The 25,900-nt window shown below is 43.3% G+C and overlaps 3 long non-coding RNA genes and 1 pseudogene across 4 annotated transcripts in view; 2 read left to right on the top strand and 2 right to left on the bottom strand.

Moving 5' to 3' along the window:
- The window catches only part of LOC145456561 (uncharacterized), a 390,319-nt gene that overhangs the window by 183,698 nt on the left and 180,721 nt on the right, over window positions 1-25,900 (top strand). The gene's annotated exons all lie outside the window — the stretch shown is intronic.
- The window catches only part of LOC145456563 (uncharacterized), a 134,857-nt gene that overhangs the window by 3,557 nt on the left and 105,400 nt on the right, over window positions 1-25,900 (bottom strand). The gene's annotated exons all lie outside the window — the stretch shown is intronic.
- Window positions 1-25,900, top strand: part of LOC145456548 (trans-1,2-dihydrobenzene-1,2-diol dehydrogenase pseudogene) — a 355,453-nt pseudogene that overhangs the window by 271,001 nt on the left and 58,552 nt on the right. The window lies entirely within an intron of this gene.
- On the bottom strand, window positions 20,610-23,068 carry LOC145455609 (uncharacterized). The gene is made up of 3 exons (XR_013920376.1): window positions 22,328-23,068; window positions 21,811-22,054; window positions 20,610-21,439 (listed from the first exon to the last, which is right to left on the bottom strand). It is a non-coding gene; the product is annotated as an uncharacterized LOC145455609 (long non-coding RNA).

Below are 25,900 nucleotides of genomic sequence, written 5' to 3'. Positions count from 1 at the left end.
ACGCAAAATTCGGCGTTGATCAATTCGTATTAATTTTGACAGTGTACCATACCGAAAACGGTCATGAGGCTACTTCTCGATGATTTCATGTAACAGTGTACCAAGTTTTCGGCTTTCATCCACGTATTTATTCGGTAATATATTTTCCGAAGGCGATTTTGCAGCAGACATATAGACAGTAGACACTATAGACCGTAAGCCGTATGTGTCGTGTGACAATCTCCAGCCTCAAGGTCAAAATCTCCCAAGCTGTACCGGGACCGAATTTCCGAGGCTGCTATCCGTAGTTCTTCAGAATGATGTTTCGGATTCAATATGACATTTCCTTGTCCAATCTATGAGATAACAATTGCGTATGTGTCCGAACTCGTTGACCTTTGCAGTAAGGCATACGCAATCTCTCGATTTATAGTCATTTCCATTTCTGCAGATAAGTAGTCAGGTCAAGTGCGAACATGAATCGTGCTGAATCTTTGCTCCGTACGCCGTTTAGCCAGCTGCCTTTAGAGCAAAAATTAGAGGTAAAGCGACTAGGTCCGTATCAGCCTAGAAATTGCCAATTGGTCCAATCGTACGCCGGAGGAAAACGCACTCGTGCCTTTTCTTCAGCGCATTTCGATCAAAATGAATGGCTTACTTATAGCGAGGATAAAAACGCCTTGTTTTGCTTTTACTGTCTTTTATTCGACAGTTCCGGTACCGGAAGCAGTGGCTCTTGTTGGAACAAAATTGGTTATCGCGATCTGAAGCATTTGTCAGAGCGTGTGAAAGCGCACCAAAAATCCCAAAATCATTCATTGTTTACGGGAAATTCATGTGACCATCATGAACGTTGAAAAACGCTACTGTGACGAGTCGCTTGCGGCCCTTGCCCCACCACCCGATATTGTCACGAGCCGCCACTGTCTGCAAGAAAAGATGAGGCAGCTCCAACACGACACCGCTAGCAGTAACAACGCTGCAGACAACATCAAAAGAAATCAGAGAGCTAAAAAGAATAGAAGACGAATGAGTCTTGATGCAAAATGCATGAAATAAAAGACCTAAAAGACCTCGAACAGAACGAGAAGCCGACAAAATATTTTTACCAGAAGTTGAAAAAAAAGAAAAGAGAAAAAAAAACAGCGTCGAGAGCATCCGAATAGACTCCGACAGAGAGACCATGGTTGCAGACGAAACGATGCACGAGATAGAAAACGTCTATAAGGCTTTGTGGACCAGAACAAAATAAGAGGATACGCGGATACAAGAAAGTGTCCTAAACGGCCTAAGACTATCCCAGGAAGAGAAAGATAACCTCGACACCCAGATTGAAGAGAGTGAACTGCAAGAAGTCTTAAAAGAAATGGAAAACGATAAGACTCCGGGCTCGGATGGCCTGTCAAAGGAGTTTTACTCTTCCTTCTGGGGTATGATCAAAAAAGATCTTCGTGAGGTCATCAACAACGCATACCTCTTTGGCGGTCTTTGCGACACATGGAAATGCGGTATAACCACTATTATCTACAAGAAAAGAGATCCAAAGTGTTTCAAAAATTGGCGGCCAATAACCCTACTACTAAACACTGATTACAAAATACTAACAGGCATCCTGGCATACAAAATACTAACAGGCATCCTGGCAAACAGACTAAAATTGATATTACCAAACCTGATAAAATTGATATTACCAAACCTGATAAACAAATCCCAAAAATGTGCGATGAAAAGCATGAAAAGCAGACAAATTACTGATATCCTACGAAACACAAGCCGCCATTGAATATGCCAAAGAACGAAAAAGAGAACTGATTATCGTCAACCTCGACCAAGAAAAGGCTTTTGATCGAATACACCACAAATACCTCTACAAAATCCTGCGGAAATACGAAATTCCAGAACACTACATTTCCGTAGTAAAGAACATATACAACACTGCAAGCACCAAGATCGCGGTAAACGGAGCACTGACCAAAGCCAGAAAACTCGAGAGAGGCATTAGGCAAGGCTGCCCTCTAAGTATTAAGTATGGTACTATTTTCCATAAGCAACGACCCTCTGGCAAGGCAAATTGAAGCAGATTAAAAAATCAGACTATTCCAAATAGGGAAAGAACAAATAAAACTACAACAATATGCGGATGATATCACCTGCTTCCTACGAAAAGAGGAAGATATCAAACACATATTCAGAGAGTTCCAAAAATTCGAAAAAGCAACTGGCCAAAAACATAACCCAGAAAAAACTGAGATTTTACAAATCAATCGAAGACGAGGATACAATATCGACCAATACGAAAACCTAAAACACCCAACAATAAAAATCCTAGGTCAATATTTCGGGACAAACCAGATATCACAAAAATCGAGAGCTAACTTGGGCAGGCAAGAAAGCAATATTGAACTCGATGGCGACGACAAAAATCGTCTACAACGCCAGAGTCATTCCACTCCCGAAAGAAGACCGAAAAGAACTAGAAAGAATGTACTTCGGCTTTCTATGGTCACCAGAAAAGATGGAGGCAATTGCCCGAAAATCAATGATCGCAGAAAAAGAAAACGGGGGCTTCGGAATACCCGACATTGAGTCCCGCGCAAAAGCATGCGATGTAGAAAAAATTGCGACTCTAAAAAAGATCGAATGCGCGACCGAAATTTGGCATAGGCATGCAATCTATGAAATGGGAACAAAGATCAAAAAAGTCAATCCCAAACTGTACAAGAATTCCGAACTACACAAATTCTCTACCCCAAAAAGGTGGATCGAAAACCTTGAAATAACGCAGATAATGGGCTGGAGCGATGAACAATGGCAGGAAGCCACACAAAACTCGATATACAAAGCCATTGAAAAATGAAAGAGAATAAGCCCCACTTGAGAACAGAGTGGAGAAAAAATCCATTGTAACAAAATCCTTCGGACACAACACGATCAAAAACGAAGAGATGATGATAAACTTCAGAATAGCACGCAGAGTAGCACGAGACGGATACCTATTCGGCGAAAAAAAGAGAAGTCGAAATTTGATCCTCGATAAAAGCAACAAACCGCTCAATCTCAACTGTAAATTCTGCAACGCGAGGGATGATAATATAGAGCTATAAACCGACCAATCAGCATGGAAACGCCGACGGTTTATCTCGCCTACCAAAGGGTCCAGACCCTGAGTTTGACGAACTGGAAATTCGTGAAAACCCGGAGATCGTTCACGCTATTAATATGGCATTCGATGGCTTGCCGTTAACTCGCAATGAAATTCGCGACGCGACACTGAAGGACAAAACCATGAAACTAGTAAAATTAACTGTCACTCATGGTAATTGGAATTCAAAGGCGCACATTGATGATTTTTCTTGGTTTTCAACTCGCAAACATTCGCTCTCTGCACGAAGACATAGTTATGCTCAATATTGATGGTTTTCAGCGCGTTGTAATTCCGCAGTCACTTCGCTCGCGAGTCTTATCATTGCACGAAGGACATTGGGGTATCGCGAAAATGAAGCAGATGGCTCGACGTTACATCGCATGGCCTTCCATTAATCGCGACATTTAAAATCTCGTAAAGAGTTGCGACGCTTGCCGCAAAGTAATGAAAGCGCCTGATCGCCAGTATCGCGAATGGCCAAAAACTTCTGAAAGCTTTGAACGAAGTCACTTAGATTTCGCAGGTCCAATAAACAATAAAATGCTTCTTGTCATCGTCGATGCGCATTCGAAATATCCTTTCGTTAAAGTAATGAATGTCGGATCTACCACAACCTTGTGTGTGTGGTCAACGCTTTGAGGAAAGTCTTCTCTATTGAAGGCTTGCCCATAACAATTGTCACGGATGGCGGGCCGCAATTCACATCGAATGAATTCGATACGTTTTGCTCAAATTTGGCAATCAGCCATATCGTATCACCGTCTTTTCACCCTGCCTCGAACGGAACGGGGAAGCGGAGCGTTTCGTCCAGACTTTGAAAGCTGGATCAATAAAAAATTGCGACGGGGAAAAGATCTCAACTTTGCGCTCCAAACACTTATCGCTACGTACCGATGTGCACCGCACCCGGGCATAGACTGGAAAACGCCTGCCGAGATTTTAAATGGTCGACAGCCGCGCAATTTGTTAAGATTGTGCTTGCCCTTCGGCAAATCGAAACCCGTTACGCCAAGACAATCAGTCACTCATTTCGAGATTGGTTCCTCGGTTTACGCTCGTAGTTACCGACGGGGACCAAAGTGGGTTGCTGGCGTGGTAACGGAATACTGGGACGTGTTGTGTACATTATAAAAACAGATGATGGGTATTTGTGGTGTTATGATATGCTTGATTGAGCATGCGATGGGTTCCGTATTGTTTTGATGACAGACAAGCATGTGGTCGGTGGAGAATACACTTCGAATCCGACTTGTAAAGGTATCTGTCTAAGTAGACAGCTAGAAGCTCAGTGATAATACTACGTGGTGGCAGCGGATAACTTCGAACTAGCCTAATAACTAGATTATGGCGGCCACTGTATTAGGTCTGGGGGATACAATAATAGGCGCCGTGAATGAGGCAGAAGCCTGGCTGGAATGGAAAAAGAAATTCCTGATCTTTATCGATGCAGCAGGTCATGCTGAATCATCTGGGCGCCAGAAAGTTGGATTATTACTGCATTACATAGGCAAGGAAGGAAAGGATTTATACGAGGATTTCGTGTTTGCTGAAGCAGTCGCAGAATCAGACGGTGTGGAAGCAGTTGCAGCAGAAGACAAAACTGACCTTGATACCGTCTTGAAGAAGTTTGATGAACGTTTCAAGGTTCGGGATGGCAGGTTTGAAGTACACCTTCAATTCTTCCATTTCTTACAACGCAAGGAGGGTGAATCATTTGCACCTTGGATACATGCAGTCAGAAAGGCTGCACGAAAATGCCAATTTCCTCCAGCAGTATATGACGCAACCGTTCGAGGTAAACTTATTGTCGGGTGCGTAGATGATTCTGAGATTTTGTACAAGCTATCGGAAATCGACTTTGACAAGCTAACGTCTCAGAAGATTATCGACGTTGTGACACCGATCTTCACAAGGAAGCGGAAGCATGTGTGCGTGCTCTGGTCAGCGGGCTGTCTGCTACTGACCGACGCCTGGGAGAAATAAAGAATGCTCTTAAAGAAGACAAGACACTGTCGACTGTTATGACATATGTTGTTGGGGGATGGCCAAAGAACAAAGAAACTTTGATTGGACCGTTGCGTATCTTCTGGAATCTCAGAGACGTGTTAACAGTACATGACAATCTCTTGCTAAAAAGCAGCAGACTCGTCATACCACCGCCGTTGCGCGAAGATGTTCTGAAGCACCTTCACCAATCGCACCTTGGAATAACCAAGACCAGACGACTTGCAGCACAAGCTTGCTGGTGGCCGGGTTATTCAAAAGACATTGAACATGCAGTATGTAGTATCCTACCCGGTGTCCGATATCACACGTATATGCAGTCTTATTCCGATCCTTTATTCACTCCGCTATCACTCTATCCCCCCGCTTCCGCTTCACTATCCCTCTCATGCATACGCGCGCACCACGGTCATGTGACTCCTACCCACAATGCCAAGACACTACATTCTCTTTCCTTCTTCGAGGAAAGCAATATCAAGGAAACATACAATACAACACCAAAACAATATGAAAGATCTACAGACCTTCACGGTCTTTACCCGAGGGCGCTAGGCTCACCTCAGTTCCCTACAATGATGTGCATAAATGGCGAATACAAATACAAATCAGCTACCCATACTTGTGTCCCCTCCTATACCAAACACTGCCGCAAACGTAGTCTTTGTACTTGATAGGCCTTCTCGGATGTCTCTTTGGCATCGCCCGAGATGGCTGTACCGGCACCGGAGGCTGTTCTGTTGCAGGCATGTTATTACTAGGAGTTCCTTCGTTCACAGAGTCGTTCATTCCAGAATCATTCGCTGAACCGTTCTCTACATCTTCTTCCAACTGCACAAGAGGCTTTACAAAGGAACTATTTCTTTGACATCGAACTCCATCGCTAGATTCCAAAGTCAGCTCTTGACCGCACCGTGTTTTCACAGTGTAAGGTGAAATTCGAAATCTCGGTTCCAGCTTTCCTTGCTTGTCATTCTTTAGTAGAACTTTGTCTCCAGGCAATATGTTGCACTTCACAGCTCCACGTTTTGCATCAGCTTCAATTTTCCCTTTCATTTTACGTTGCCAATCTCTGTCACGGATTTCCTCATCCGTTTGTTTGGCTTCTCCCAAAAGCTGTGGAAGCTTGTTGCGAATTTGCCTTCCAAACATGAGCTGAGCAGGACTCACTCCTGTCGTCGATTGCGGGGTAGCTCGATATGCCAGCAAGAATTTAAACAGTTCCTCCTGCCACCGCTTTCCTTCGGCATGCGCCACTTTCATCGCCTTGCCAAGGGATATATTCTGTATTTCTACCTCCCCATTTGCTTGTGGCCAGAGTGGTGGAGACGTTCTATGTTGTATACCATATTCACGAAGGAAGTCTTCAAACTCCTCCGATGTAAATTGGCTACCATTATCAGTCTTCAAAGACACTGGAAGTCCGAATCTTGCGAAGATCTCATTTAATGCATTGATGATTTTCGAAGAAGTAGTTGTCTTCAAGATGACGACTTCAAAGAACCGACTGTAGTAATCGACTACTACAAAAAGAGACTCTCCAGTCGGCATAGGGCCAAGGATATCTGCCGCGAGATCCTGCCATGGTCCAGTTGGTAGAGCAGTTCTTTCCATAGGTTTAGGTTTCGCATATCCACAAACTGCTTGACAGCCATAACAGGCTCTGCACATTCTCTCCGCATCTTTGTCAAGTTTTGGCCACCAAACTTTTGTGCGCAAGAGATTCTTTGTTTTAACAATACCTTGGTGCCCCTCATGAGCGATTTTCAGTATCTGCGGCCGCAGACTTCTCGGTATGATTATGCGATTTCCTCGTAATATCAAGTTTCCAGAAACGCATAATTCCTCAAAAACCCCAAGATATCCTGGCATCTTGCAAGTTTTCCAATTTCCAGACTTGATGAACTCTTTTAACGTAAGTAGTTCCTCATCTTTTCCAGATTCATCCTCAATCTCCTTTATTGACAAGCTGCCTGTCATGGATGCCTTGACGACTGCGCGTACCCAATCCTGTCTTGATCCACTATGATCATTCTGCTTAGTCGGATTCAATCGTGACAATGCATCAGCAATATTTCCTTTTCCCGGTCGATATACAACTTTGTAGTCATACCCCTGCAATCGGAGCACCCATCTTTCAATTCGAGCGGAAGGCTTCGACTTCGCCCCATAAATGAACTCGAGAGGCTTATGGTCTGTTTCAATCTCGAATTTCCTTCCATACACATATAGGTTGAATCTTTCGCATCCCCAAACAATTGCCAGAGCCTCCTTTTCTGTCTGGGAATATCTGCGTTCCACTTCGCTCAAACAACGTGACGCATATGAAATGACTCTCCAGTGTCCATCTTGGAGCTGTGTCAAAACGCCACCTAACCCAGCCGGACCAGCATCTGTTATTATTCTGGTTTGGCAGTCATTGCGAAAATATCCCAGTGTCATTGGTTTTGTAATCATTTCTTTCAGTAACTCGAATGATTTTTTCTGAGTCTTCCCCCACACGAAGGTAGCACCGTTTCTTGTAAGCATCCTCACAGGCTCAGCAGTTTGTGAGAAATCGGGTAAAAACTTGGAAGAGTACTGAACCAATCCCAAAAACGAGCGTACCTCAGCTGCCGTCCGAGGATGTTTAGCACTCCTAATCGCCTCCACTTTCTCTGCACTGGGAGAAACTCCATCTGCACTAAGGTCGTGCCCAAAAAATGTGAGTTTTCGAAAACCGAACGTGCATTTATCAGCATTAACAGTCAGTCCCACATCCTCGAGTCTCTTCAGGACTCCTATCAGGTTCTTGTCATGTTGCTCTTTGCTAGCCCCAAAAACAATTAAATCATCAGCTATGCTTTTTACCCCAAAACAGTCTCTCAGCATATCAGTCACAATCTTGTTGTACTTCTCGGGTGCACTGCTTATACCAAACATGAGCCTTTTATAGCGAAAAAGTCCTTCGTGGGTCACAAATGTTGTGATCTCTCTCGACTCCTCATCAAGTTCTATCTGGTGAAATCCCCATTTGAGATCAATCTTAGAAAAGAATTTTGCCCCAGACAGTTCATTGAGTACGTCTTCCACAGTTGGAATTGGGTGACGCTCTCGCACAATTGCCTTGTTGGCCATCCTCATGTCCACACAAAGGCGAACATCCCCATTTGCTTTTGGGACAACATGCAAAGGAGATACCCAAGTCGTCGGACTATTCGGTACGGGTTCAATTATCCCGTGTTCCTGCAACTCCTCCAATTTTCTTGCAACCAAGTCTCGATAGCCATATGGAATAGGCCTGCAAGATTGGGCTACTGGTCTGACATCACCATCTATGTGCAGGTGCAGCTGATAATTCTTCAGCTTGCCAATACCATTGAACACAGCCGGGAATTGTTTCAACATTTTCTCACGAATGTCCTTTTGCTGTAGTACAACTTCTCCAGCTAGCTCATCTGTTGGAGGTCCAACTCGCAGCAGATTTAATGCTTCCGCAGCTCTTTTCCTTAACAGCGGCTTTGCACGTTTATTAATCACGTAAAACTTACATTTGCATGATCTCGTCGTTTCTTTACACTTGACACGGACATGGAATACACGCCATACACTCAATGGTATATCCTGTCCATAAGCAAACAAATTGCCATCTTTCTTAACCACTTTGTGTCTGAAGCCTTTGGATATCAAGTATTTCCATGTGGGTTTATCCACTGTGTTGACACCTGAGCCACTGTCAATCATGAGTCTTTGTAATTTAACTCCCCCCAATGTCAAGTCAATAAATCCATTGCTAGTATCCTTACCCCCAACCTCAGTGGAGTAGGCAGTTTTTGAATTACTCCTCTGAACCTTGTGCACATTGCAGATTGTGTCCTCCTGATCATCTGACGAGTTACTAGATCCATCTGAAGAGAACGTTTCTTTAACTCGGTATGCCGGTCGTCTGGATCTGCAGCGCTTTTCAAAATGACCTTTTTTTCCACAGCGACCGCAGTTCTTCTTCCTGGCCGGACAAGACACGTCAGTCGAGATATGACCAGTTTCGTCACAGCGATAACAACGCACGGAAGTATCAACTCTCTTTCTGTCACTGCTACGCCTTGACCGAGTAATTTTTCGCCCTCTACCGGAGCCTGTGTGACTGTGACGGTCATCACTTACGGCAGCACACTCTTCTTGCTGACTCATGGTCATAAGGTGCCTAGTAACTTCTTCATGCGCTACAGATATTTGCAATAAATCGGGTAGTTTTAATGCAGTACTTTTCTCAAGCAGTTTCCTTTTCAGCGAACTATCTGTACACTTTTCCAATACCTGATCACATATTGCTTCGTCTTCATCTTTAAAATTGCAAGACTTAGCTTTTTGCTTCAGTCTACAAACATACTGATGGATAGTTTCTTGTGGATTTTGTTCCACTTGCCTGAAGAGGTATCTTTCGAAAGCAGCATTGCCTTTCGGTAATAAATACTCGTCAAGTTTTTCAATCACCTCGGCATAGGTTTTAACCTCAGTCTCTGGGACTAGTGAATAATATAGATCCTGCAAATCGAAGCCACCTGTGTGCAGCAATTCCGAGACTTTCCTTTCATCGGCTGTGATGCGTTTCACTGATGTGTACAGGCCAAATCCCCTTTTCCACCTTTTCCAATTGGTGGCAATCTCAGTGGGATCTCCAGTCATCTCAAATTTTGGCATGGGACTAGCGCTATATTCGACAGTGCTAGCTGCCCCGGCCAAGTTTCCTGCAACATCCTCATGATTATTCTCATCCGCCATTGTCTCAGAACACGTTATCCTCGTCGCCAAATGTAGTATCCTACCCGGTGTCCGATATCACACGTATATGCAGTCTTATTCCGATCCTTTATTCACTCCGCTATCACTCTATCCCCCGCTTCACTATCCCTCTCATGCATACGCGCGCACCACGGTCATGTGACTCCTACCCACAATGCCAAGACACTACACAGTACTCAACTGCAACCGCTGTGAAAAGCATCGACGAGATCGAACTGAACCGATGATGGGGACCGAATTTCCGACACGCCCATGGGCTAGAATTGCTGCTGATTTTTTCCAACTGGAGGACAAGTACTACCTTTTGATCATGGATTACTACTCCAGAGACATAGAACTGTTCTCAGTAAAGAAAACGATCTCGTCGCGGGACACAATTTCTAACTTCAAGAATGTGTTCTCTCATCATGGCATCTGTGATGTCTTGCTTACGGACAATGCTTCGGTCTTCGTTTCCTCTGAATTTTCTCAGTTCTCCAGAGCCTGGAATTTTCAGCACCTCGCCTCTTCTCCGAAATATAGCCAGGGCAATGGCTTCATCGAGAGAGGAGTGCAAACTATAAAGGCCCTGCTCAAGAAAACAGATGATGTCTATCTGACGCTACTGAACTATAGGAGCACGCCCTTGCACACCGGGTTATCGCCCGCCCAATTGAGCATGGGACGCAGATTGAAGACAAAGGTGATTTGTCATCCTGACCAGCTACGACAACAGACTGTTGATGCCGAAGATCTTTGAAAAAGGGAGACGGAGTATGGACAGAAAATGGCTGCGAGTTACAATAAAAGACATCGTGTGGTAGAGAATGATAGATTCGGAATTGGAGACCAGGTATACATTCCTGATTGCGAAAGGATGGGTATCATCATGGAGATGCATGAAAATCCTAGAGCGATCATCGTTGAGACGAACAATGGACTGATGAGGCGTAACCGAAAACACTTACGGAAGTACAACCGGAGGAACCAAGGAACCGGAGGAACCAAAACCATCGGTTCCGCATCAGAATAAACCGGTTGAATATTGTCTTGTATCGTCGAAGAAACCAGGACACCATCGAGAAGCCAACGGTTCAACTGAACCTACCGGAGAAAATCCCGCGAGACGATCCTCGAGAATTAGAAATACGCCACAACGATTTATTGAGCAATATTGATCACACACAGGTTTCAAGATCAGGGGCAGAATAATCCCCTAACCTGTTGTACACCTTGGGAGTAGTCTACCTCCCTGGTGACTCTGTCTGTTGAGTGTAAATGCCCTGCTCTTGCTAACCTTGCAGGGGTAGTGTCACCTTATATATATTGTTATCGCTGCTGTATTGTCACTTGTATATAATGTAAGTAGTGTCGATGTCTCTTCCACTAAAAAAGGGAGATGTGGTGTTATGATATGCTTGATTGAGCATGCGATTGGTTCCGTATTGTTTTGATGACAGACAAGCATGTGGTCGGTGAAGAAAACACTTCGAATCCGACTTGTAAAGGTATCTGTCCAAGTAGACAGCTAGAAGCTCAGTGATAATACTACAATACTAAAGTATTGGAGAAGACACAAGAACCAACTCCAACCACGCTTGATTTCAGCTGGCAATAAAACAGCCACACAGGAAGTTGCTCAGCCTCAACAGTCACAAGCTGAGCTTGAGAAACCATTGCTTAGGAACAGAACAGGGCACAAGGGCCTGCAGCTAGTCCTGCCCGTACGTCGGGTAGACGTTATCCTCTTAGGAACAGAAAGCCAACCGATTTCTACAGACCTACGTAAATGTGGGCAACCCTCTCAACTTATAGGGGAGGACTGTTATGTTCGTGCATTTACGTTTAGTGTCGTACAATTCTTTCTTTCTATAGGATTAGTAATTACAGCCAATCAATATTTCCTCGTGTGTCGTGCTTGTATTTATACCCTGTGTTCTGTTGCCTCGTGGTCTTTCATTTAACTGCACTCTGGATCGTGTCGCTTGTCTTGAAGTCATACTGCTGTAAAATATACTGATTTCGTATTGCAACCTCGTCGTATTGAGTTATTGTTCAAACAAGATCAAGAACATAACACCACAACACTATCTTGTTATTGTATCACAATATTGTGGTTTATTGCATGATATTTTAAAAATCAAAATGAATAACTGAAAATAGCCAGGAAACGGCGACTATTTTTAGTCACTATACCATCTGAATCTGACGTATACTATGTATTTTTGTTAGTCACCAGCTTCCCTAATCTTCCACCCGAGGGTACTGGCACTGGATGTGCCAGGGTGTTGCAAAATATATTTTCCTATTCGGGCGGCTAGGTCAAAAAGGTTGGGAACCCCTGGCCCTGATATAGATTTTTGTGGATGGGATAAATCACCAGTAGGGGTCTCAGCTTTCCCGTGGCCACTTACTGGCCACAGATTTTTTTGTGGCCGGCCATGAAAATGCGTTGTCTCGTGGCCGGCCACAGTGAATTTCATGGCCGACCATAAGAATTCATCGTGGCCGGCCACGAGTTCATGGCCAATTCGTGATTTTCTCGTATCTAGTTGGATCAAAATCGGCCCTTTGCATCCAATTTGACAATAGTCAAGTAGATCTTCTTCATTATCAATACGAACTTGCTGGCGGCAAGGTTTGTATAGACGACTTCCAATATTATCACACGTACGTAAGTTACATTACCACTTTATTGAGTAGTTTATGGATGGGTTCAAACATTGCACAGCTTTACACGTGTTTACCTTCTGTAGAAATGAATTCAATTCCCACTGACTATTGAAAAAGTACTTTGAGGCGGTGCGTTGTAAACTAACACCGAAACCTACGTTCCTTGAACTTCCTAGAATCTAAATAAATATTTGATAGAGTAATGTATGAGCGTACATCTTATTGCTCGGTCAGACAAACGCCTTTACATTAAAACTGGTGTCCACACAGCCCCCACGCCAGGCGATCAACGCAATGGGATTGCGTGGAGAGATAAAACCGTGGTGCAGACTCGATAGCCTTGCAGTTTCTTTGCATCTCTATCGCCCAAGCCTATTAGTGACGCAAACGTAGATAACCTGACTCCCTGCCCCCTTTTTATTCTACATGAAGAAACCGTCATACAAAAAGTTTGTTTTTTCCGATAATAATTTCACAAAATCTGAAGCAATTGAAGATATGATTACAATCATTCACAATTCATATACCAGTAGTTGCATGAATGCAATATGTCTAATACATGCTTTTCACAGAAAACACCCAGGGGCACGAGAGATCAGATGCACTTTACACGGGTATAAGTATTTGCACTGCATTCAAATGTCGAATTATAATCAACTGTAGCAGCCCTCGTGCGCCCCCTATTCGGGCTCGCTTTCGGTCATGCTCTGTCTATTCCGGAAGAGCATGAGGTGGTTTGCTCTCTTGGGTTGCGTCGGTCGTGTTGGGCGGTCGACGGTATTTGTGGTCGGTTACTTGGTTCTTGGATCTGTATCGTATGTCGGGTTGCGGTGTATATTGTGTGCTGAATAAACCTCCATACTGGACAAAGGCCTCTACATTGGCGAGCACGCCAGGACCAGAATGGATAGTTCACCTCAGTCGTTAATTTCCGAGGCCAGACAGATAGAAAGGAGATCGAGTCGCATCAACTAGACGTGCTGCGAACGAAAATTGAATACCTCGAGGTGAGAATGACGAACACCCGAAAGTAGAGTATCGGGACAGATTGAGCGCATCTCAGAAAAAATTCTACTTGCTGGCGAAGAGATGATCGACCGAAAAATGCAGGCATGGGAGACCAGGGTTCTTTCAATAATTAAAGAAATGCAACGTACTGTACCGGAACAGACTGGTTCTGACAAGGGCAGTGTTGATCGTCCATGTGTTCCAGCTCCGGATAGGATTATTTCCTACGATACAATAATTTCAAGCAGCAAGAAATCAACCGCAATACCAGTGCCTGGTAAGCCTATTCATCTGGAATCGAAAACACCAAATGTTCTACCTAATAAGTTCAGTGGAACAACGGACGTTACGTTAGAAGGCCATATGAGCCACTTTGAGTATGTTGTTGGCTGCAACCCATCTTGGGGCGTACGTGAAATTCTTTCATAGTTTGGCTGGAGTCTAGAAGGTCCCGCGCTGAAGTACGCCAAGGAGGTTTCTGCCGAGGATTCCCAAAACTTCGACATAATAGTCGAGCACCTCAAAAAATGTTTTGGAAAGGAGCAATCGGGCCAAAACTACAGAACTAAGTTCAACAGCCGAAGAAAAAAGCCGACTGAGACCCCTGTTGCATTTGCTGCTGCTCTCCGAGAATTGGTACGTAAAAGGCTACAAGATGATAAACGGTAATGCTGCAGAGTTACTGGTACGTCAACAATTTTGTCAAGGGTTTTCCGATGTCACACTGTGTGGTATGCTTGCTGTGCGTGAGAGTGACAGTTTAGAGGAGTTAGTTCATGCTGCCGAAAACTATGAGTCAATGGCTGCTACTCATGGGGCCAATGCGGGTACAATAAAACCTTACGTGGCAGTCGTTAATAACCCTACCCGCAAGGCTGACTTGAACTCAAAATCAGAATGTGATGAATGTATTGGTGAATTGCAAAACCAGATTAAGTCCTTGAGAACTGAACTGACAGAGTTATTTAATAAAAATCATGTCCCAGACAATAAGACGAGTCGTCCGAATTCACCTAATAAGAACCGCGAAAGTCCCAAGTCAAAATACTTTGGTAAATGCTTCAGGTGTGGCAAGTCTGGTCATTCTGCACGTTTTTGTCGGGCACCTTTTTGTCCACTTTGTCGTAATGCCGGGCACTATAATTATCAATGTCAATATTCCAATCAGAATAGTTCATGGCAGCATGGACCCAATGGGCCAACAAAATATTTCCCTCAACCACAGCCAACTATGGATAATAATGAAAATTGGAACGGTCGTTTAAACTCGCAGTAGCGGGGTGCGAAACCAGTAACCCCGCTTGTAATACGGTTGATGATGATCTTGATAACTTGATTTGCTCCCTCAATGTTTCAACCAACTGGTACACACTTGTTAGTATTGCCCGGGCAGATTATAAATTTTTGGTAGATACCGGTAGTCCGGTAACATTCATAGATTTTGGGTTACGGGAGTTTATTGATGTCGGTGAGCTAGAATCGAGTCCGGATGACAATCGATTTAGAGTGGCTAATGGCAGACCCCTAGTAGTGCATGGAAGTTGCACACTCAAGATGTGTATAAATAAAGTTTGTGTGAGGATGCGAGTGTTTGTGGCTGAGCTCGGAGCTAAAATTGGTATTTTGGGTATGGATGCTCTGAAGGATTTTGATGTCACCTTGTATGCCAGACGTGGAGTTCCAATAATGTCACGTGCAGCCGTATAAACATTAGGGAATCAATTTTGGTCCCCGCTCACAGTCAGTTATGTGTGACTGGAGAGAATAACCACCCTTGGCCAGTGGATGTTAAGGGAGTTACGGCTGTAGTTGAGCCAGTCAGGGATTTTTCGTGGGCACAGAATAAGTCGGGAGTGTATGTGTGTCCTGCTTTCGTTACCGCATCAGAATGCTTGGTGCCAGTTCTGGTTGTGAATGATTCAGATCGTGTGGTTGAGATACCCTCCGGCACTTTTGTTGGCATGATTTGCCCTGCAGACAACTTCCAGGATGTACATGGAAGAGTTTCCGGCATTGCCAGTATAAGGAAGAGTGAAGATGAAGAGGTGCCCCCGGGTGAAGCGAAGTCCTATTTAGGTGAAGAATCGAAATCGCAAACGGTCGAATTTCCAGGTCATCCGAGTTCCATGTTAGATGGGGTTCAGGACTTAACAGGGGAGCAGCAGTCGGCAGTGCGGGATCTCTTGACTGAATTCCGGGATGTTTTCATTGGGCCGGATGGGAAACTCGGACAGACGCAAGTTTTGCAGCATAGAATCACTCTCACCACTGAACAACCTGTCAAAGTACGTCCCCGGCGCATGGGCTGGAAGAAACGCAAGCTGGCTATTCAAGAAGAGGATAAGCTGAGAGAACAGAACGTGATAGAGGAGTCTGATTCACCTTTCAATGCACCAATTATGCTGGTTCCTAAAAATGATAATTCCTGGAGAATTGTTCTGGATTACAGGAAACTGAATAGCGTAACGGTCAAAGATGCATACTCGTTACCTCGAATAGAAGATATTCTCGATTCGTTGGGAGGCGCCTCGTGGTTTTCATGTTTGGACTTGGCAAGCGGTTTTTTCCAAGTCACAATAGATCCTAAGGATCGCCCCAAAACAGCCTTCAGTGTTCCAGGTCATAACCATTACCAATTTACTGTACTTCCCATGGGATTGGCAAATTCGCCAGCTCTGTTTCAGAGATTGATGGAGAAAGTTCTTGCTGATGTATTGTGGTCGCGAGCCTTGGTTTTCCTGGATGATGTTATGGTTTTTGGAAAAACTTCTGAGCACGAAATGGAGAACCTCCGACACGTTTTCTCCAGGATACGCATGGCGGGACTAAAGTTCAAACCAACTAAATGCAGGTTGTTTCAAAGACGTGTGGAATATCTTGGCCATGAAATTTCAGACGAATGGGTTAGCTGCAGTGAGACAAAGATATCGTCGATTCGTGACTGGCCGGTTCCTGGGAAGTTGAAAGATCTCCAAGCTTTCCTGGGCACCGCGAAAGATCTCCAAGCTTTCCTGGGCACCGCGAACTATTATCGGCAGTATGTGAAGTCATTCGCGTCCATTGCTTACCCACTGACCCATCTAACAATGAAGAATGTGCCTTTCAACTGGGACAATCAGTGTCAAAATGCCTTTGACACCTTGAAGGGGTTATTGACGAAATCTCCGATACTGTCTTACCCACGTGAAGATGGTGAAGTGTTCATTCTTGACACTGATTGCAGCGCTTTTAGTGTGGGTGGGGTTCTCTCTCAGAAGCAAGAGGGTCTTGAGAGGGTAATCGCTTATGCAAGTACTACTCTTAACAGAGGAATTACTGTGCTACATATCGAGAGCTTTATGCTGCAAGATGGGCAATTGAGCATTTCAGGCATTACCTTTGGGGGAGACCATTCATTCTGAGGACTGATCATTCTTCATTGCGTTGGCTTCTCACTTCGAGCGAACCCCATGGTCCTTTGGTGGCAAGGTGGATTGCGTTTCTGAGCAGCTATGATTATACCGTGGAACATCGTCCAGGCGTGTTGCATGGGAATGCTGATGGTCTCTCCAGGAAGTACCGTAGACGCTGTGAGCGAGAGGAATGCTCGGACTGTTGTGATTTTGCAGAACCTCCAGCAACAAGATATGCTGCGGTGATTGTAGGGAGTTTGGGGCAGGTTGCTGAAGAATCTGCATCCACAGGACCAGATTTGTCAAACTATGGTTGCAGTCATACCCTGAAGAAAATTTGAAGGAGCTGCAGATGAAAGACAAGGACTTGAAAACAGTCATTTCAATGAAGGAAACAAGAGATTGTAGACCTTCTGGGACTGAACTTCTGTTCCAGCCAAAACTGGTCCAGGACTTGTGTTCGCAATGGCGACTCATCAGTCTGCGAAATGGAGTACTTTATCGTGAATTTGTGCATTCTAATCCTGGAGGGGTAAACCAATATTTCAATTAGTCCTGCCCCTTTCGGTTCGTAAGGATATTTTTCACCAGTTTCATGCATTGCGTACAGCAGGTCATTTGGGCCGTGATCGTACTTATAAGAAATTGAGAGATAGGGTGTATTGGCCTGGAATGAAACGTGATGTTGAAAGTTAGATTAAATACTGTTCTGTGTGTACCAAATCGAAAACTCCTCATGGTGGTCACAAGGCTAATTTGCAGAAAATGTTATGTGCTGAGCCATTTGACAGAATTTCTATTGATTTCATGGGTCCCTTGAATGAGACGGAGTCGGGTTATAAGTACATTATGGTATGTACTGACTACTTCTCAAAATGGGTAGAAGCATTCCCGTTGAAAAACTTGTTGGCTGCTTCTGCTGCAGATGTACTTGTGACTGAAATTTTCACCAGATTTGGTGCGCCGTCTATAATCCATACGGACCAGGGTGTACAATTTGAATCTGACTTTTTTAAGCAAATGTGTATGCTATTTGATATTGATAAAACTCGCACTACTCCCTATCATCCTAGATCAGACGGGCTCACAGAAGGGAACAATCGGGTTTATCTGCAAATGCTCAAAAGTTTTGTGAACAGTGCCCAAGACAACTGGGATGAACATTTACCTTATTTATCCATGGCTTACAGGTCATCAGTGCATGCATCTACTGGTTATACCCCTAATCGTTTGTTTTTAGGAAGAGAGATATCCCTTCCTGTTGATATCATGTTCGGTAAACCGCCACGTAACACTGCCTATCGTTGTTATACTGAGTTTGTCAAGTGGTTTGACATTGCTAGTACTGATGCTTTTGCGTATGCCCGTGAGCAACTGAGTAAGTCTGCTATCCGCCAGTCCAGAAACTTCGATCCATCTGTTAAACCCTTGATTTTGGAAACTGGTAGTTTGTGCTGGTACATCCATCCACCCGCAAAGTCAAAACTGAGGTCGGGTTGGACCGGCCCATGGCTGGTGTCATAGCGAATCGAACAATTCCTGTATCGGATAAAACATGTGGACTCCGAACGATATTGTATTGTGCATGCGGATAATTTACATCCTTACATAGATGATGTTGACTCACTTCCAGCTCTGGAAAACGATTCAGTCAGTGACACCGACATTGCTGTGTCGGAGGAGATACCGAGTGTCCTGCCCGATCGTAGCAGACAAATGCCCTCACGATTTAATGACTATGTTATGTGAAAGTGTTCTTTTTTTCTCGCTTACTGCTTGTTGCTTGGTTATTGCTTGTATTTTGTTGTGTGAGTCTACTTGAGTAGCACCTCTCAAAATTGATGGGAGGGTGATATAGCAGCCCTCGTGCGCCCCCTATCTGGGTTCGCGCCCTTGGGATGCTTGAGTGATTTCATGGAGCAGCTCTCTCTTTGTGTTTGGTCTCGTCGCTGCTGGGTTGTTGAGTACGACTGAGTGAATAAACTTCCTATCTGAGCAAAGGCCTCTACAGAACGATTGGGACTTGTCTGTGTCATCAAGATTATTCCCTGAACATTGATTGGGGAACATTCCATTGCTCCCTGCATCAACCACAAATATCATGCCTATTGGCCAATTCGCAGGCTTGGCATAGGCATTTTTCATCGATCGATGGCGCTGCATTTTATGTCGCATCGGTCGATGGTGCTGCATTAGATGACGCAAAGCATCTGGAGTTATCTAATATTGTAACAGTAATTTAATTATATAGCAGGCACATTTACGTCCTATCCCCACCAAATCGGTTAGCAGCTTGATCTAACAACGACGTGCGATACAAAACGATCCTTGCACCCAAGTAATCAAGAATCCTCTGGCTAACACGGCATCGTTAGTGACTGCAACATGCATCTCATTCGTAAATTATTTGTTTCAACCTGGCAGAACGGCGCCTAGGTGTATATACATACAAATTGTATAGGATCGGAAACGTGACCAAAATTAAATTTGTGGGAACAAAGCACCACATTTTACCAATATTACAGTTAGGTTAGGTTACATCGTTGCCTTTATTCTACATCTACAGCACATCTGCAGTGTGTCAAGTTCAAGTGCTGCTACAGCATAGAAATATTCATAGATTCATCGACACAATTCTCATCGTGCAAATGAGTGCAAGCTCCTTTGATGTTGAGGATCTTGAACGTCGTATGTATTGTATAGCAGTACGATAATCAAATATGTATATAATCGTATATCGCGGACTCATCATAGACCTGATACAGAAAGGAAGGATTGTATCAGCCTGGCATTATCCAATCCACAGCTATTCAGCTATACGAAAAATAACAAACTATGGAATAGGGTCCATCAAATCACTAGGTGTCGCCAAACTTGAGGTGGTAACCGCCGTTGTTACGTACGCCGCTGCAGTTATCAGAAACCTGTAGGTTACTTTCTCGATTGTGTAAGGGTATTTTATATGGAAATAATGACTACAACATATTCTACGTGGACCGTAGGCTCGCTATAAAATGAACTAAAACATTGGAAAGCTTCTAAGAAAGGAAATAAGGCCGATTTGATAACTAGGTGAGAATGTGAATTTGTCAACTAAATGTCGGCTACCCGCAGCTCAGCACCAGAAGTTACGTCTTGAATGATGACTCATATGTATGAAAAAACTTCATTAAATTACAATTGCCACACCAGATTGCAAAATACTTAGTAACGGCTCCTCGACTTAAGGTTTAGTAACGGCTCCTCGACTCAAGGTTTAGTAGAGTAGATTCTTCTACTTTTCATTCAGTGTGCATCCCTCTTTACATCGCCTAGGCGCACGTGGGTGTCTGATTTCGAGGACTACCGTTCTCTAAGTCGCTTCGACGCCTTGCTTTTTTTTATTGTATTGCATTCTTACAGTGTTTTGAAATGATGGTGAAATTTTAAACAAAACTGACACTGAATTCCAAATCATCCATACTGCTTATCCTTCATGGTCGTTGTTTATTCTCAGATTCGGCGCATATAATAGAAACTGCAATTTCCAGTTTCAAACCACCGCTCAGTCAACATCTGCGAACTAAGAAACCGCTCAACCATTTGTATGGTCAAAGGATGGTTATCAAAGCCTTACAGAGACAGACTTTTTACCAAAAATTACAGCGAAGCTCATGGAAACTTATTTTATTATGAGATACGAAAGGGAAAGGATAGTTGGAGACGTAAAAGCTATTGAAAATGGAAAAGTCATGGTTTCTGCATTTAAGGCAATGGTTCCCAACGTGGGCGATATCGCCCCCCAGGGGGCGATTTGGCGGTCTAGGGGAGCGAAAATGACGAAGGGGGCGACAGGGGGGCAAAAATGGACAAAGGGGGCGACGGGGGGCGAAAATAGCGAAGGGGGCGATAACGCGTCAAAACGGCTGACCTTTTTTAAGACATTCCACGGAAATTTTGTTGCAAAAGTGTGTCAATTTAGACTTAGAGCCGACAATTTGACCTTTCCGACAATTTGACCTTTTTTTTTTAGTCAACTCGCCGGTGATTACAGTTTGTATGCCCAGTTTTCGGTACACAAAATTTGGTGGGGCGATGGGTCGAAAAAGGTTGGGAACCACTGATTTAAGGGGAAGGCATGTTCAACATTGACCATTGGGACAGATGTTTTTTTCAGTGGCATTGTTGCTGCTGAAATGAAGAGACATGTCCTATATAATGTTAAGGCCAGAATGGCACGAGATGGAGTCATTCTAAATGTGGGATGTGAGTGTCCTAGATGAAAAGGAACTACAGGGTCCTGTAAGCATTTGGCATCACTTTGCCTCATGGTTGCCGAGTACACGGTGCATGGTCGACTCTTCATTGATGAGTCCTGCACTGAGAAACTTCAGACATTTCATCGGTCCCAGAAATTATACACAGGTATCAGAGCTTTTTCACGATCGCGAACGTCCCAGAATCACTCTGAAACATTTTGGTATTGATTCGGTCTCTCAATCTGAAAAAGTGAAGGATAAATTCACAATGCAAACAGAAATAGTCAGGCAATCTGAACTCTCATGATAGCCACAATAGTCAGTTTTACTACAAAGCGTCTGAACATGCATATGGCAGTAAAAATTCTGGACAGGCAAATATTTATTATTTATGAACTTGACCATCTAAACTAAATACATAACTGATGAGGAAGCGCAACATATTCAAGAACCAACAGTACTGCAGACACAGAGAGAATGCAAAGAATGGCACCACGACAGAGAGTGGAGAATTAGTGCATCACGATTTGGGGAGGTTGTAAAAAGGCAACAAACAGGAGAAATATTGAGTTACTGTGTGAGAATATTTTTGCCTCCAAAAGTTTATGCTCACCAGCTATTTTCATGGTAGCGTAGAGCATGCGAACATACGGCAATTGAAGCTTTCACGACTGTAAACGGCATAGAGGCTCTTTATTAATCCCGAGTTTACATATCTTGGAGCAACTCCTGATTCGCAAATTTCACCCGACGGCCTTGTTGAAGTGACATGCCCATACAATGGTCGAAATAGCCATATCACAGCAGCTTCAATCAATTTACTCCCATTTCTTGTGATCAAAAATTAAAAAAGTGAGCTGAAAAGAAACTACAATTATTATTACCAAATAAAGGCTAACTTGGATTAACAACTAGAAAATATTTTATTTTACTGTTTACACTTTCAAATATTTATTTACATAAAATATTAAATTTGATAAACACTTCTTAGAGAAATATATTTTATTGCCATTAGTTCACTCCTATGAAAATCATTGGAGGAAATTCTTTTCAAAAAAGTTACTTTGTTAGGATTGGTTTATGTTATATTCTTTTGATGTTCAGTTCAATAAAACTATTGTTTTGTTTACCTGTTGTTTCTGAATTAGTGGAGCGAGGCAGCATTCAAGAACTAAGATTTCTTTTTAGCAGTCTGGAGTGCATTGTTTACACAAGTAGCGTCGCTTCATACTCAGAGGTAAGAGAGTAATTTACATACACCTGCGAAAAAATGGAACATAGGAAATTACCGGTTGGCGGTATGCTGTGTGGAATCTTCTTGCACCTTGTAAGCTACATCACATTTACTTTTTTCGCTTGGGCACAATCAAGAAAATTCCCTGTCTCGACCGTCTCTTGTCTAGCTATATTCTGGTGCTGACATTCATCCTCCAAATCAACGGTTAAAATACTTCTCCAAGAAACCATTTTCTCTGTTCTAGCAGATGGTAGCTCAGATACCGGTGTACTAAATTGAAGAACAGACGGGACGGCATTTTTTAACTTTCTGTAACGGCGCTTGCCGAGTGATCCAGTTGGCTGCACGTAATCTTCTTCCATAAAATGACTACCACAAACGCGGTCGCGATACAAGTCAGGTCTCCACATTTCTCCTAATCGCTACTCGCCACTTCAACTGTAAATCCATGTCAGTGGGAAACATGTGACCCTAGGATGTATTATTACATCTGGGGGCACAGCAGTACTGCGGCATACCTCCGTTGAGAGCTTACAATCCCCATCAATCAAACTACAAAGACGACTCACGGTACTGATCGGTTGTCAAAAGCTCCCAGTAAGTTCTCTAGCAGAATTCAACAACTCAAGTCTAGCGCCACTAGCGGATATACTGATTTTGCTTGACGGACCCTAATAGTTTGCAACTTCATGTCCTCTATACCGTTGGAAAGACTTATCAGATCGGGGAAGCACCGGCCACAGCGAGCTGCGAGCTGCTCTGTGGCCGGCCACAGAATGTTACGTGGATTGCACAGCTTTTCTGGAACTTGAAAGAGTATTTTCCACATATTCTTGGTTCTTTGATTCCCTAATTGTTTCTTTCGGGTACTTTGATTACGGTATTTAGTATTTAAAACAAGAAAACAGGTAAAATGACCGCATATTGACCGATCCAGTATCTCGATGAAACATAGATTATATTCAAGGAGGTATATAGTCGAGTCTACTTGACCGTAAATCGAAAAAATCTACAGTGAATTAAGACAAATTGCCAGTACAGTATTTTATTATTCATAAAATCATCAGGGCAATCCACGAAAGATTTTAAACTGGCCCTGCCCTACATCCTTAAACTACATGATCAGATATATATCTATCACTTATTCGCATCGCAGACTCATCATAAACGATAAACATAGTTGAAAAATGAAGGACATTATCATCATCATATTGTTTAATCGTAGGTTTGCATATTTACAAAATAAAACTAACTATACAATCGATTGCAACTGCACAACAGACATGGGGTAATCGCGATTAGTAATCGTAATCGATTACGACGATTACAGCATTTTCAAGTAATCGTAATCGCAATCGATTACATTCGAAAAAAATCCGAAGTAATCGTAATCGACTACTTCGCATATCTAATCGATTTCTTAGTGAAAGAACGATTACTTTTTATTTGTACAAGGACTATGACATAAACTGAACATTTGTACACAAGGAAGAGATATTATACCAGGTTTGCGATAGTACACACGTCTGATTTCCAAATGCTATTGCGCATTATTACGTCAGAAGTAGCCTATTAACTTTTCTCGTCATTGCGTAAGAAATATAGACTACTAACCTCCGTAGGTTAGTAATCTATAGTTAAAAGTATCCACAATAAATAGATATTCGATGTACGTAGCCTACATTAGTGTGATTAAGAACACCCGCCGTGCTGTATATCAGGTTATCAACACGTTCCATACGCCGCTCCCTTGCAGCAGGATAATTAATCTCCATTCTGCCTAGTTTAAAATAGTAATTTATGTATTGATGTTTGGCTATGCTTAGTTGAACGCAGTTTGACCGTTGCTTCTTGGCGAGCAGTAGGCCTCTATGTACTACGTACGTACGCCGGACAAAGATTTGAAATTTTGTACTCGCCTAATAAAATATTACGGTTTCCACAAGGAAGCTGTAAAATCAGCAGCTAATGATATATATCATAACCCAGCCGTCTTTGCCGTTTCTGGTAGCGGCAGCTTGCAGTACATTATCTTATGAGGTTGAAGGCAGAATTTTATGTTCGCTTCATCGGGCCCCGGCTTCATCTTATTCTCATATGACTCAATGGGGAAGCGAGTGGCGCAGTTGGTCAAGCGCCGGCGTCACGACACCAATGTCAGTGGTTCAAATTCCGCTTCGAACCAACTTCTATGTGTCGGAGGTTTATCTGGGCTCCTCATCGCTAACTTCACTGCCTTAGCAGTGTCTCAAGAAGCCCAGTACGACGGTGAGCCGCGCCAGTCGGCAGTAACGAACAAGTCCGGATGCATGAAAGAGAGAGGGACTGAAGTAGGGAGCGCGCGAGTGTGGAAGTCGTCCGGAAAGATTGCGAAAGCAAAGATCCTGAACATTACTAATATCATTGTCGTGGTGTGCATGACCTTGATAGGCGATAAACACCACTGTTGTATGTGTTAAGTAAACAAACATATGACTCTACTTGAAACGGGCGTCAATCATTATTTCACAATTCTTTACTCAACATTGGGACCTGCCGCCATGGCCAGGGGCTTCTATACCATGTTAGCGTGAGTTGTAGCTAGAATCTGGACCCAAACAGCAATTCGTCCTCCAGTCCAAACGTTGGTGATTGGCCCCATAAGGGTGGTATTTTCAAGTTGAAGACTGAATTTCGTCAATATTATTAGTAATTGCATTATATTACTATTAATTTTTAATCCTCTCTCAGCCCCGATGGTCAGATTTACCAGTAGAGCTGGGAGCTCGTAATTCATATTTATAACGTCCGGTATCTATAGTTATAATTACTTTAGTTTATGTTGTTAATTTTTGACCACTGGTCTGTTATATAATCAAAAGATATTGAAGTGGCGCAAGAGCTTTGGTGACACGCACACACAAATTGTCATGTCTTTAAAACTCTGTGGGTGCCCCGGGTGGCATTTGCATTATGAGCTCGGATTGGAAGGACCTGATTGTTGGTCACGTCCACCCAGCGTGGCTATTGACAATGGACACATACCCAAAGTTTCGACCAAGGTCCTTCTTTAGTAGCACACTTTGTGAAGTCGCATATTGGTCGAAACGGGGTATATCTTTTGGTGTGTCGTGACACTGCATTGACTGGCACCTATCAAATGCCTATTACTATAAATAAGGGTTGCATTTAAAACAAAAATCAATTTAAAACAGACATGTTTAAAACAAGACCCTTGTTTAAAAAAAAAATTTAAACCACGACGTCACGAATATAAAATTGTGACGTCCTAGTGGATTGAGACTAACAATTGAAAATATAGGGTAAATATAGCTCATTTGACGAAATATCTTGACTATATAACTGTTGAACAGGCTATTTTGAGGGTTCCAACCATCCCATATCGATGTACGTCAGCCAAATCGGGTGGTAATTGTTCGTAGGCTCATACAAAATGATTTTGGAAAGTGTTTACACAATTATGGCA

This window comes from Botryllus schlosseri, chromosome 14 (assembly GCF_051294905.1).
Source record: "Botryllus schlosseri isolate E-star chromosome 14, Bs_hap1, whole genome shotgun sequence".
Lineage (NCBI taxonomy): Eukaryota > Metazoa > Chordata > Ascidiacea > Stolidobranchia > Styelidae > Botryllus > Botryllus schlosseri.
The sequence above is the reverse complement of the archived record's forward strand: the minus strand, read 5'-3'. Positions and strand labels throughout refer to the sequence as shown.